Raw genomic sequence first — 13,374 nt, forward strand, 5'->3', positions numbered from 1 at the left:
CTGCCCCCTGGCTGTCTCAACCACTTTGTTTACTACTTATATGTAAATTGGGGTAAACACACATTCCATGGTTCAAGGCAGAGCTGCTTAACGGGCCCTTCCTAATCAGAGCTCTATGAGTCTGGACATGTGCTACCAACATCATTCAGATGGAATTCATAACTTTACATATAATGTTGCTACATGTCACCATGATATTATTGACCTGTGAGTTATTAGTTTTCAAATACCTCACAGGGCATATTTTGGACAAAGATTATTACACTGGTGTGTAGGGTGTGAATACAGATGTGCAATCGGTCACGAGGGCCTAGAATGGAGGATGCAGAGGGATGATTTGCTTCCTGCTACCTGAACAGTTCAAACCCATCATCTTTTTGGGAAGAAAAAGAGGCTAATGTGTACCATCCGACTGGGAGGGGGCTGGGGGTCCCCTCCATTTCTTCTGCTGTCATGGTCTGTTTTCTTCTCTTTAACATGCAGTTCCCCTCTTCCATCTGCTGGCTGGTGCATTAGAGGAAGGGAACTGGGAGCGGGAAGAGGAGATCAGTGCTGAGTGGTCTCCGTTTTGCAGTGTCAGCTGCAGGGGAGGCGTAAGTGGTGTGGAATCTGGGTTTAATTCAGTGCTCCCTCCACTTTTCTAGAAAGTGTGAATCATGCGTGAGGGGATCAGCAGAGAATGGCAGGGCTGCTTGTCATGGAAAGAGGGGGACAAAGGCTCTTGTCAGTGATCAAATGGGTTCACAGCCACCCCTCACCCCGTCCTTCTCCCTGTGCCCAGGATGGAATCTGGAGCCCAGGTGGCTTCAGCCCAGCTAAAAAAGAAATCCCACTCATCTCCTAAATACTTCAAAATGCAGCTGATGAAGGTGGCTGAGTTGGGTGAAAGACTGAATATGAGGGTGTTAACTGCAAGTGAATTGATAGTCTAAGTGAGAAAGGGCTGTGGTCACCCCTTGAAGGAGACCTGCCCAACCCAGCTTGGTTACAGTCTGCTGGACACAGCATAGTGCGGGGGGAGGGGCAAACTACGGCCCACGAGACGCATCTGGCCCATCAGACATTTTAATCCGAATCTTGAGCTTTTGCTGGGGAGTGGGGTCTGGGTCTTGCTCTGCTCTGCAGGTACCGTGGCTCCGCATGGCTCCTGGAAGCAGCGGCATGTCCCGCCTCCTATGCGTAGGGGCAGCCAGGGGTGCCCCCACCCCATGTGCCGCCCCCGCAGCTCCCATTGGCTGGGAACCATGGCCAATAGGAGTTGTGGGGGCAGTGCCTGCAGACAGGGCAACGCACAGAGCTGCCTAGCTGTGCCTCCATGTAGGAGCCAGAGGGTGGACATGCCGCTGCTTCCAGAAGCTGCTTGAGATAAGTGCCACATGGAGCCTGCACCCCTGAGCCTCCCCCCACACCCCAACCCCCTGCCCCAGCCCAGATCCCCCTCCCACCCTCTGAACCCCTCGATCCCACCATGGACTGCCCTCCTGCACCCCAAGCCCCTCATCCCCAGCCCCACCCCACAGCCTGCACCCCAGCCAAAGCCTTTACCCCCTCCTGCACCCCAATCCCAATTTCATGAGCATTCATGGCCTGCCATACAATTTCCATACCCAGATGTGGCCCTAAGGCCAAAAAGTTTGCCTACCCCTGGCATAGTGGCTCTTCAAGACTCTCTCTGGGGTGCTGAGAGTCCTATTGGGGAAAGTGAAAAAGACCTACCCCTATGTGCAAAGCCATAGCTGCAATTTTATAGACACTGCTGCTTGCCAATTGCTTCCATATGTCCTCTTCCTTGTACTGTGAAAAAGGCCTTGTGGCCATCATCCCAAGTCAGCATTACAGCAGCCTGACAGAATCTACCCTGCAAACAAAAGGTGCGGTGCCTGGGGGATGCTTAGCTAGGCTGCTGCAGGATGACCGGGGCCAGATCCATTGAGCTAGCTGGACACAATCAGAGGAGGGGGAGGCAGAGCGAGGGCAAAGGAGGATCCCCAGGCAGAGGAGGGGGAGCAGGGGGACTCCCCAAGCAGACTATAGCCAGCCATACAACCCACACAAGTTTAGAGGCTTATCTCTTGTCTGGCTCCTTCCCCTTCCCCCCCGCCACTCCTCAGCCACAGGAGTCGCTTTGGAAGTGGTGTGCACCCTGGCTGGCAGGCTGCTGGAGGAGTCTGTGGCCTCAAATTACACAGCAACAGAACCCTGGGCAAAAATTAGCAGCAGAGTTTTGTGTATGAGGCACTGGGCAAAAATGTCACATTCAGCAGAACTCTGGGCAGAGAGAGAGGGAGCTGAAGCTGGGGGGGCATTACCCCTGTCCCCCAACTCTCACCTCCCTGCACTAGATGTGTCCACTTCCCTGGACTCCGGAACCCACTGGCTTGAAATAAAGCACTTCTGGGGAGAAAAGTCATTTCAGTGTGTGCCTGAGAAACAGGATTATTTTGCCTTTTCCTTCCATCTCATTTTCCCTCCCCACCCCCATTCATTTCTCTCTTCTCATTCTGAAAATCCCTCTCTCTATTCTCAGCCCCTTGCAGGGGAATTCCCCGTGGCCCTGCAAAGGATGCTTAGCACCCAGCATGGAAATATGCTCCCCCCCCCCCCGCCTGCCCTCCTATGATTCCCAGGGAGTATCTTGTTGCAGTGGGCACTTGGACTCCACAAGCTGTTTGCCATGAAGTCTGGAAAACTAATTAAAGCACTGGCAAGAGGGGTGAAGGCACCCAGGCAGAGACTGGCAGTCACTCAGGGGCTGGGTTCTTCAGATACTATGCCAGCTGCAGATGTCTCATTCAGAAAATGTCATGGGTTGAGGGATTATTCTGGCTTCATCCTCACATCTTAAAAAGAGTAAAAGCCTTGGGATGCCAGTGTTGAATTGCCCCGAAACCTATGTGTGTGAAAGAGAATTCTTCAGGGGCATCTGTATGCAGCTGTGGATTGTCCAGAGGCACAGATATACATGCGCTCCAGTTGCCCAGGAACTTGTGTGTGTGTATAGATTCACGCAATATTCAGAGTCTTGCCACATTTCTGTCGGGTTCAAAGCACTGACACTACCCAGGTCCAGGTGATGAGTTGCTAGATTAGATATCTTTCAGGCACAGAGACCTGTTTTCATTTCTTCTCCCCACTTGCATTCTGCATTCCAGCAGATCTCATAGAATCATAGACTTTAAAGTCAGAAGGGACCATTATGATCGTCTAATCCAGGAGTAGGCAACCTATGGCACGCGTGCCAAAGTCGGCAAGCGAGCTGATTTTCAGTGGCACTCACACTATCTGGGTTCTGGCCACCGGTCTGAGGGCTCTGCATTTTAGTTTAATTTTAAATTAAACTTTTTAAACATTTAAAAAACCTTATTTACTTTACATACAACAATAGTTTAGTTATATATTATAGACTTATGGAAAGAGACCTTCTAAAAATGTTAAAATGTATTACTGGCATGCGGAACCTTAAATCAGAGTGAATAAATGAAGACTTGGCATACCACTTCTGAAAGGTTGCCGACCCCTGGTCTAATCTGACCTCCTGCACAACACAAGCCACAGAATCTCACCCACTCCTGTAACAAACCCCTAACCTATGTCTGAGCCACTGAAGTCCTCAAATCATAGTTTAAAGACTTCAAGGTGCAGAGAATCCTCCAGCAAGTGACCCATGCCCCACGCTACAGAGGAAGGTGAAAAATTCTCAGGGCCTCTGCCAATCTGTCCTGGACGAAAATTCCTTCCCGACCCCAAATATGTCAATTAGCTAAACCCTAAGCATGTGGCCAAGACTCACCAGCCAGACACCCAGAAAAGAATTGTCTGTAGTAACTTAGATCCCACCTCATCTAACATCCTATCACAGGTCATTGGGCATATTTACCACTAACAGTCAAAGATGAATTAATTGCCAAAATTAGGCTATCCCATCATACCATCCCCTCCATAAACTTATCAAGCTTAGTCTTGAAGCCAGATATGTCTTTTGCATCCACTGCTCCCCTTGGAAGGCTGTTCCAGAACTTCACTCCTCTGATGGTTAGAAACCTTCGTCTAATTTCAAGTCTAAACTTCCTGATGGCCAGCTTATATCCATTTGTTCTTGTGTCCACATTTTGTTACTTAGCTTAAATAATTCCTTTCCCTCCCTGGTATTTATCCCTCTGTTATATTTATAGAGGGCAATTGTATCTCCCCTCAGCCTTCTTTTCGTTAGGCTAAACAAGCCAAGCTCTTTGAGTCTCCTCTCATAAGACAGGTTTTCCATTTCTCAGATCATCCTAGTAGCCCTTCTCTGTACCTGTTTCAGTTTGAATTGATCGTTCTTAAACATGGGAGACCAGAACTGCACACACTATTCCAGATGAGGTCTCACCAGTGCCTTGTATAAAGGTACTAACATCTCCTTATCTCTACTGGAAATATCTTGCCTGATGCATCCCAAGACCGAATTAGCTTTTTTCACGGCCATATCACATTGGCAACTCATAGTCATCCTGTGATCAACCAATACTCCGAGGTCCTTCTCCTCCTTTGTTACTTTCAACTGATCTGTCCCCAGCTTATAACAAAAATTCTTGTTATTAATCCCTAAATGCATGACCTTGCACTTTTCACTACTGAATTTCATCCTGTTACTTTTACTCCAGTTTACAAGGTCATCCAGATCTTCCTGTATGATATCCCGGTCCTTCTCTGTATTGGCAATACCTCCCAGCTCTGTGTCATCCACAAACGTTATTAGGTTTCAGAGTGGTAGCCATGTTAGTCTGTATCAGCAAAAAGAATGGGGAGTACTTGTAGCACCTTAGAGACTAACAAATTTATTTAAGCATAAGCTTTCGTGGGCATCCAATGAAGTGGGGTTTAGCCCATGAAATCTTATGCTTAAATAAATTTGTTAGTCTCTAAACTTTATTAGCACATTCCCATTTTTTGTGCCAAGGTCAGTAATAAAAAGATTAAATAAGATTGGTCCGAAAACTGATCCCTGAGGAACTCCACTAGGACCCTCCCTCCAGCCTGACAGTTCACCTTTCAGTATGACCTGTTGTAGTCTCCCCTTTAACCAGTTCCTTATCCACCTTTCAATTTTCATATTGATCCCCATCTTTTCCAATTTAGCTAATAATTCCCCATGTGGAACCATATCAAATGCCTTACTGAAATTGAGGTAAATGAGATCCACTGCATTTCCTTTGTCTAAAAAATCTTGTTACCTTCTCAAAGAAGGAGATCAGGTTGGTTTGGCATGATCTACCTTTTGTAAAATTATATTGTATTTTGGCCCAATTACCATTGATCTCAATGTCCTTAACTACTTTCTCCTTCAAAATTTTTTCCAAGACCTTGCATACTACAGATGTCAAACTAGCAGGCCTGTAGTTACCCAGATCACGTTTTTTTCCTTTCTTAAAAATAGAAACTGTGTTAGCAATTCTCCAGTCATACGGTACAACCCCTGAGTTTACGGATTCTTTAAAAATTCTTGCTAATGGGCTTGCAATGTTATGTGCCAGTTCCCTTAATATTCTTGGATGAAGATTATCTGGGCCCCTCGATTTAGCCCTATTAAGCTGTTCGAGTTTGTCTTCTACCTCGGATGTGATAATATCTACCTCCATATCCTCATTCCCATTTGTCATCATACCATTATTCTTAAGCTCCTCCTTAGCCTCATTAAAGACTGAGGCAAAGTATTTGTTTAGATATTGGGCCATGCCTAGATTATCCTTAACCTCCACTTCATCCTCAGTGTTTAGTGATCTCACTTCTTCTTTCTTTGTTTTCTTTTTATTTATATGGCTATAGAACCTTTTACTATTGGTTTTAATTCCCTTTGCAAGATCCAACTCTACATGGTGTGACAAAGTTCCTCCTCTACCTTGGTAGGTCCTGCGCTTATTTACAGATTTGCTCACCTCAGTGATCTTCCCCTCTGGTGGAACCCACAGCCTGGGTCAACTCCTCCTGTGTCTGATCAGGAGTTGGGAGCTTTGGGGGGAACCCGGGCCCATCCTCTACTCCAGGTTCCAGCCCAGGACCCTGTGGATCGTAGCTGCATGACAGCTCAACTCCCTAGGCTACATCCCCATGGCCTCCTCCAAACACTTTCTTTATCCTCACCACAGGACCTTCCTCCTGGTGTCTGATAATGCTTGTACTCCTCAATCCTCCAGCAGTTCACTCTCAGCTTCTTGCACCTCTTGCTCCCAGCTCCTCACACACCAATCTCACTAACTGGGAGGCTTTTAACTAGTTCCAGCCAGCCCTTGATTGGCTTCAGGTGGCCCAATCAACTGCCTTCTAGAAAGATCTTAATTGGCCCCAGGTGTCTTGATTAACCTGGAGCAACTGCCATTTGGTTACCATGGTCCTAGGGATTTGTTTAGCCTGGGGCTAGCATACCTGTTCCTTACTACTTTACTGTAGCCATCTGGCCTTGCCCCATCACAATGGCTTTTGGCCTTACTCACTTTATCCCTACATGTTCTGACCTCAGTAAGGTAACTTTCCTTGCTGATCCCTCCCATCTTACAGTCTTTGTAGGCTTTCTGCTTTTTTCTTAATCACCTCTCTGAGATGCTTGCTCATCCAGCTTGGTCTACAACTCCTGCCTATGAATTTTTTTCCCCTTTCTTGGGATGCAGACTTCTGATAGTTTTTGCAACTTTGACTTGAAGTAATTCCATGCCTCCTCTGCCTTTAGATCTACAAGTTCTTCAGTCCAATCCACTTTCCTAACTAATTTCCTTAATTTTTTAAAGTTAGCCCTTTTGAAATAAAAAACCCTAGTCACAGATCTATTTTTGTTTATCCTTCCATTTAGTCTGAACTGAATTAGCTCATGTTCGCTCGAACCAAGGTTGTCCCCTACAGTCATTTCTTCTATGAGGTCCTCACTACTCACCACAACCAAATCTAAAATGGCATCCCTTTTTGCTGGTTCAAGATCTATAAGCTCCCTTCATCCACCATGGTCTATAACTCAAGAATAGCATTCTCCTTTGGGGGGAAAAGGAAACAGTTCTTCAGCTTTGTTGTCATTCACTTGCAAACACTGATATTTTAGAGCACACAGTAAGGGTATGTTTTTAAAGCGTCAAAGCTTTTCCATTTTTTTGAGCCTGAATATGTTGCTGTGGATGACTTCCACTGGCAGTTGAAGCCAAGCTGTTGATAATCGCACTCCCCTATCACCTTTTACCTGACTCTCTCAAAGAGCTTTCTCCAGATTTAGTAACTAACCCTCACTACATCCCTGGGAGGGAGGGATTATTATGTCCATTTTACAGATGAGGAAGCTGAGGCAGAGAGATCACACAGCAAATCAGTAGCAAACTTGGAACAAAATCCACTCTGATTCCCAGTCCCCTGCTCTAACCAAAGCCCAGCCTAGGTTTTGGATAGTAAGTCGACCTCTGCATAGTAAGCTATGGAAGCCGCAGGCAAACTTCCACCACCCACACTTGGAACAGAAGGTTTGGCAGCTGGGAGTGGGGTCACTGGGGTGAGTTCACTCACCAACTTTATTTTCTCTAGCAGAGAGGATGAAGCCATGAGGCGGCAGCAGGTGAGGCAGGTCACAGGTGTATACTGGGCACAATGCTGATAGAGTAGGCCACACAAGAAAATTAGCCATAAGGCTTTGTAAAATTAGTGAACTGGGGACTTTTCTGCACCAAAATGTTATACTGCTTTGTCTATATAGTGAGAGTGATTCAACATCCCCTCTCCCCAGTGCAGACAGAGTTATACTGGTATAAAAGTGTTTATACCAGGGGTCGGCAATCTTTCAGAAGTGCTGTGCCGAATCTTCATTTATTCACTCTCACTTAAGGTTTCGCTTGCGAGTAATACATTTTAACATTTTTAGAAGGGTTCTTTCTATAAGTCTATAATACATAACTAAACTATTGTTGTATGTAAAGTCAATAAGGTTTTTAAAATGTTTAAGAAGCTTCATTTAAAATTAAATTAAAATGCAGAGCCCCCCGGACTGGTGGCCAGGACCCGGGCAGTGTGAGTACCACTGAATATCGGCTTACGTGCCACCTTCAGCACACGTGCCATAGGTTGCCTACCCCTGGTTTATACGGAAAGGAGAATAAGGTATACCTATATAAGGCACCTTTGTACTGTGTATAACTGGCATTTACAAGATAGCTAAAGATAATGTAAATTAAGTGGTTAGGGACAGGGTGCTTTGATTTGAATAAAGTATCACCCAAACCTTGACCCCAAACCTTCTTGAAGTGTGGAAAAATTCAGTTTGCTCTTTTGTTGGTCTGTTGGGTTTCTTTCAGGTATGAGCCAGAAGTGTAGCTGTTTCTGCACTGAACAGCAGCTGTTTATACTGGGGTGGCGGGGGGGGGTATTCCCCTAGGTCCTCAGGTGTTTACAGATAAACAAATGAATCAGATGAAAGAAAAGTCTCCAGCTGATGGGGTCGCTGTTGCTAGTGTTGTCAAACCTTAGTCCCAGATTTGGACCTTAGTGTCCAAAATATGGGGGTTAGCATGAAAACCTCCAAGCTTAGTTACCAGCTTGGACCTGGTACTTGCTGCCACCACCCAAAAAATTAGAGTGTTTTGGGGCACTCTGGTCCCCCTGAAAAACCTTCCCTGGGGACCCCAAGACCCAAATCCCTTGAGTCTCACAACAAAGGGAAATAATCCTTTTTCCCTTCCCCCCTCCAGGTGCTCCTGGAGAGATACACAGAAGCAACCTCCGTGAATCTAAGCAGAAGGAGTCCACCCTCTGTAATTCCAATCCTGGAAACAAAAGCACTTTCCTCTTCACCCAGAGGGAATGCAAAATCAGACTTCCCCCTGACTTCTTCCTCCCTTCCCTGGTGAGCTGCAGACCCAATCCCCTGAAGTTCCCCACTAAAGAAAACTCCAACAGGTCTTAAAAGAAAGCTTTATATAAAAAGAAAGAAAATACATACAAATGGTCTCTCTGTATTAAGGTGACAAATACAGGGTCAATTGCTTAAAAGAATATTGAATAAACAGCCTTATTCAAAAAGAATACAATTCAAAGCACTCCAGCAACTATAGACATGTAAATACATGATCTCTGTACTCACAACTTGGAAACAGAAGATTAGAGAGCAGGAAATAGAAATCACTCCTCATAGCTGAGAGAAAAGCAGGCAGAAGACAAAGACTCAGGGTATGTCTACATCTACAATTTTGCAGCGCTAGTTGTTACAGCTGTATTAGCTGTATAGGGCCAGCGCTTGCAGAGTGGCCACACTTACAGCAACCAGCGCTGCAAGTGGTGTTAGATGTGGCCACACTGCAGCGCTGTTGGGCGGCTTCAAGGGGGGTTCGGGGAACGCAAGAGCAAACCGCGGGGAAGCAGGTCTCCTTCCCCGGTTTGCTCCAGTGTTCCCCGAACCCCCGTGCAAGCAGGTCTCCTTCCTCGTGGTTTGCTCTGGCGTTCCCCGAACCCCCTCCGTGCAAGCAGGTCTCCTTCCCCGCGGTGTGCTCTCACGTTCCCCGAACCCCCCTGCAAACCGCGGGGAAGGAGACCTGCTTGCACGGAGGGGGTTCGGGGAACGCGAGAGCACACCGCGGGGAAGGAGACCTGCTTGCACGGAGGGGGTTCAGGGAACGCGAGAGCACACCGCGGGGAAGGAGACCTGCTTGCACGGGGGTTCGGGGAACACTGGAGCAAACCGGGGAAGGAGACCTGCTTCCCCGCGGTTTGCTCTCGCGTTCTCCAAACCCCCCTGCAAACCGCGGGGAAGGAGACCCGCTTGGGGGGAGATTCGGAGAACACCGGAGCAAACCGCGGGGAAGGAGACCTGCTTGATTACCAGAGAGGCTTCCTCAGGTATGCTGGGATACCTGCTTATTCCACGGAGGTCAAGAAAAACGCTGGTAAGTGTCTACACTTGATTACCAGCGCTGGATCACCAGCGCTGGATCCTCTACACCCGAGACAAAACGGGAGTACGGCCAGCGCTGCAAACAGGGAGTTGCAGCGCTGGTGATGCCCTGCAGATGTGTACACCGCCTAAGTTGCAGCGCTGTAACCCCCTCACCAGCGCTACAAATTTGTGATGTAGACAAGCCCTCAGACACAAAACTCCCTCCACCCAGAGTTGAAAAAAAATCCTGTTTCCTGATTGGTCCTCTGGTCAGGTGCTTCAGGTGAAAGAGACATTAACCCTTAGCTATCTGTTTATGACAAGTGTATACCAGTTTGTGCTGTTCCTTAGTGAGGAGCAGTTGCTGGTGCACAGCTCTCTCTGGGTTTCTGAAGAAGATTCCTGGAGAAAAATAAGAAGCTGTGCACCTACTGCTCTGTCTACAGTGGCCAGATTCTGAAGCTCCTATGTGCCTGGAGTGCATGGGCTCTGCTCTCCTGCTCGTAACCCAGCCATCTCCAGAGCCTAATACAATAGGCAGGTCCCCTGCTAAATTTTGACAGGCCTAACTAAGGTGAACCTTTGGTGTTAGCAGTTCCTTGCTCTGCTGTCACCAAGGGTACCTCCATAGCACACTCAGACATTCTCACTAGTACTGCTAGGCCCACTCAGCAACCTGCCATGTCTCATGGCCTTCCCCTTTGCATCCTTTGCTCTGGAACTGGCAAGTTACCTCAACAAAGAAGCTAAATGTTCTGCAGCTGCTGCATGAACCCCTGCCTTTCCCGCTCAGCTTTACCTTGTGACTTCGTCCCCCTCTGAGTGCCATAAAAGCAACAAACTCATTCATCAAGCAAAACATCCTGCTGTCATGGTAAGATGTCTTGCAGGCCTTCGTCACCAAAGAGACCTTAACAAGGTCAAAGAGGAATCCATATCTCCCTTGAGGTTTCACAGGAACAAAAGGAGCTGTTTTCCTCAGACAGGAGACCATATGATCCGGATGTCAGCACAGGGAAAGTAGTCAAAACACTTTTATACCAGACGGCTATAAATGAAAGCCATTCACTCAGTGCTATTAGATTTCAGGATACAGATTCTACAGAATCCAGTCCAAGTCAGTTCAGACAGTGCTGTGATGGTGGCTAACCTCAATAATTCAGGAGGGACAGAGTAGCCTTGCTAAGGGAAAGATTACTTCTCTTGAAATGGGGAAAAATGGCTCTCTTATTTCTCAAAGCAACCCAGGTATTTGGGGAACTCAGCCTCACAACAGATTATCTCCACTAATCTAGCATAAATCTTAGAAAGTGCAGCCTCAATCTATAAATATTTCACTGGGGCCTGATTCTCTGACTCTTATTCATTCTCAGTAGAGTCTTATTCCATGAATAGTGCCATTGATTTCTTTGTGACTATTGGTGAAGTAAGGTGAGCCATGGAGAAACTAGGGTGTGACAAATCTACAGCAAGAATCTATAATAGACAGGTTATACAGGTAAAATTCTCTCTGTTGCTACAAATCACAGCCTCCTCTAGGCCTTTCCTCCTTTTATCTGCATTCCCAAGGTGCTCAGAAGACTAATGGGAGAGAAAATAAACTGATTAGCATAGCCTCAGATTGCAAAGAAGCTGTTTTGCCTGTCTGGCTCTGTTGACCCTAGCTATGCTCTGGTTTCTTCCTCACATGGACAAACTGTTGTCTCATGGGCTGGTCTACTCCATTTCAGCAACCTGTCCCTGTAGGCACTGATTGTGAGAGGCTGAGCCTGAAGCCCCAAGTGTAATCTGCCTCGGTCAATATTCATTCGAGTCATTCATTCATTCAAAAATAACCGACCAGTGATGAGCATTACAGTGTGTGAAGAACCTTTTCATGGTATGCTGATAGGTGTATTTCCTCCTTCATGTGCCAGATAGCTGAATTTTTAAAAGTTCCCTAATGGTTACCTAAAGACATTCTAATTCTTAGGACCTTAAAGAGCCAAACTTCTGCATTTAGCATTATTAAAGGCTCTTCTGTTGAGGGTTTCTCTGTAGGACCTTTTGCCTCAGTCAATAGTTTTCCATGAGCAGTCATGCATCTAAAGCCCAGATTCCATGGTAGTGGCTCAGTCTGGTGCTCAAAAGACATTGCCACTCCTCCTTTTGAACTGAAGGTCACTACAATATTTCTTTAGGACATGGTTCTGCCGTCTTACTCATGTCAACTAGTGTGTCACTCTGGAAATAGCACCATCGAACTCAGTGTGAGAAATGGTGGCAGAATCAGGCCCTGATATTTTCTTTTGTTCAAGGCAGTGTTTTTGGGTTGTGAATACCTTAGCCAGAAGCCTGAGAGAAACTGCAGGTCTTTTCTGCAAATTCCCATTAGCTGCATTGCACCCTGGCAAAGCAATCTTGAAAATGGTGCCCTGTATCAATTCAAAGCAAAATTCCATCTTTAGTATTATTCAATAGTCCCTCATGTTTCCTCTTCTCCCAGCATGAAATGTAACATAGAAAGGATCATGCACTCACTGCCTGATGCGAACGGAGCCATTAAACGTTACTTGACGAGGATAGAAACATTCAGCTCACTTGATTAACTCTTTGTCTCTTATGGAGCAGCATAAAAAGACAAAGCAGCTTCAAAAGCATGGAGTCACTGGAAAAATCTTTAAATCAAGATTGGACATTTTTCTAAAAGATATGCTGTAGTTCAAACGGGAGTTAACTCAGGGAAGGTGTTATACAGAAGGTCAGACTAGATGATCACAGTGATCCCATCTGGCTTTATGATTCTTGAATCTATGATTTCTTGATGGACTCCTTCAGGTAACCTTGAAGCATATCTCCAAGAAGGATAGCCTGATTCTGTAGCAGTGAAAGCCCATCAGACCAGCAGTCGTGGGCAGAATGTGGTGCAGCTTCTACTACAGTAACTTTCAAAGCAGCCACCTGGTAATACATCAACTCATCTACTAAGTATCGTAAGATAGACATTACCAGCTGGGCTGATGCAGCTTTTGACCAGCATATGCACAGAGGTATAATTCAGTCATCAAATAAAACAATAATTATAAAGATCTTCTATACCTAGCTGAATGTGAAAGATCTTAATATTACGTAGCACAGTGGCTTGGAGCTGGGGATATCAGTAGCTAGATAGTACAAGCATGGCAGATGAATGGCTAATGGGAACGTAGTTCCAAATCTCAGGAGAGAGGGAAAAAACCAAAGTAATTCAGGTAAATCAGACGTGGCTGATACAAAATGATTCATCTATGCATGTATCTTGCCAGCACAATGTACTATGTCTAATAGTGTGGTAGGTACGATGTTATTTTGGCCGAGCATGCTGGTGAGTGCTGGAATGCTGGCTTCTCTCTGCACATGGTCTTAGAAAAGCAGGTTATTGTTATATTCAGTCATCAGATAAAGAGTCAATACGTTCAGCAACAGAGTAAAATGAACAGGGATCATATTCAGAAAAGAAACTCGACCCATTCAGAGACCAA

The sequence above is a fragment of the Gopherus evgoodei genome, chromosome 1 (genome assembly GCF_007399415.2).
Source record: "Gopherus evgoodei ecotype Sinaloan lineage chromosome 1, rGopEvg1_v1.p, whole genome shotgun sequence".
Taxonomy (NCBI): domain Eukaryota; kingdom Metazoa; phylum Chordata; order Testudines; family Testudinidae; genus Gopherus; species Gopherus evgoodei.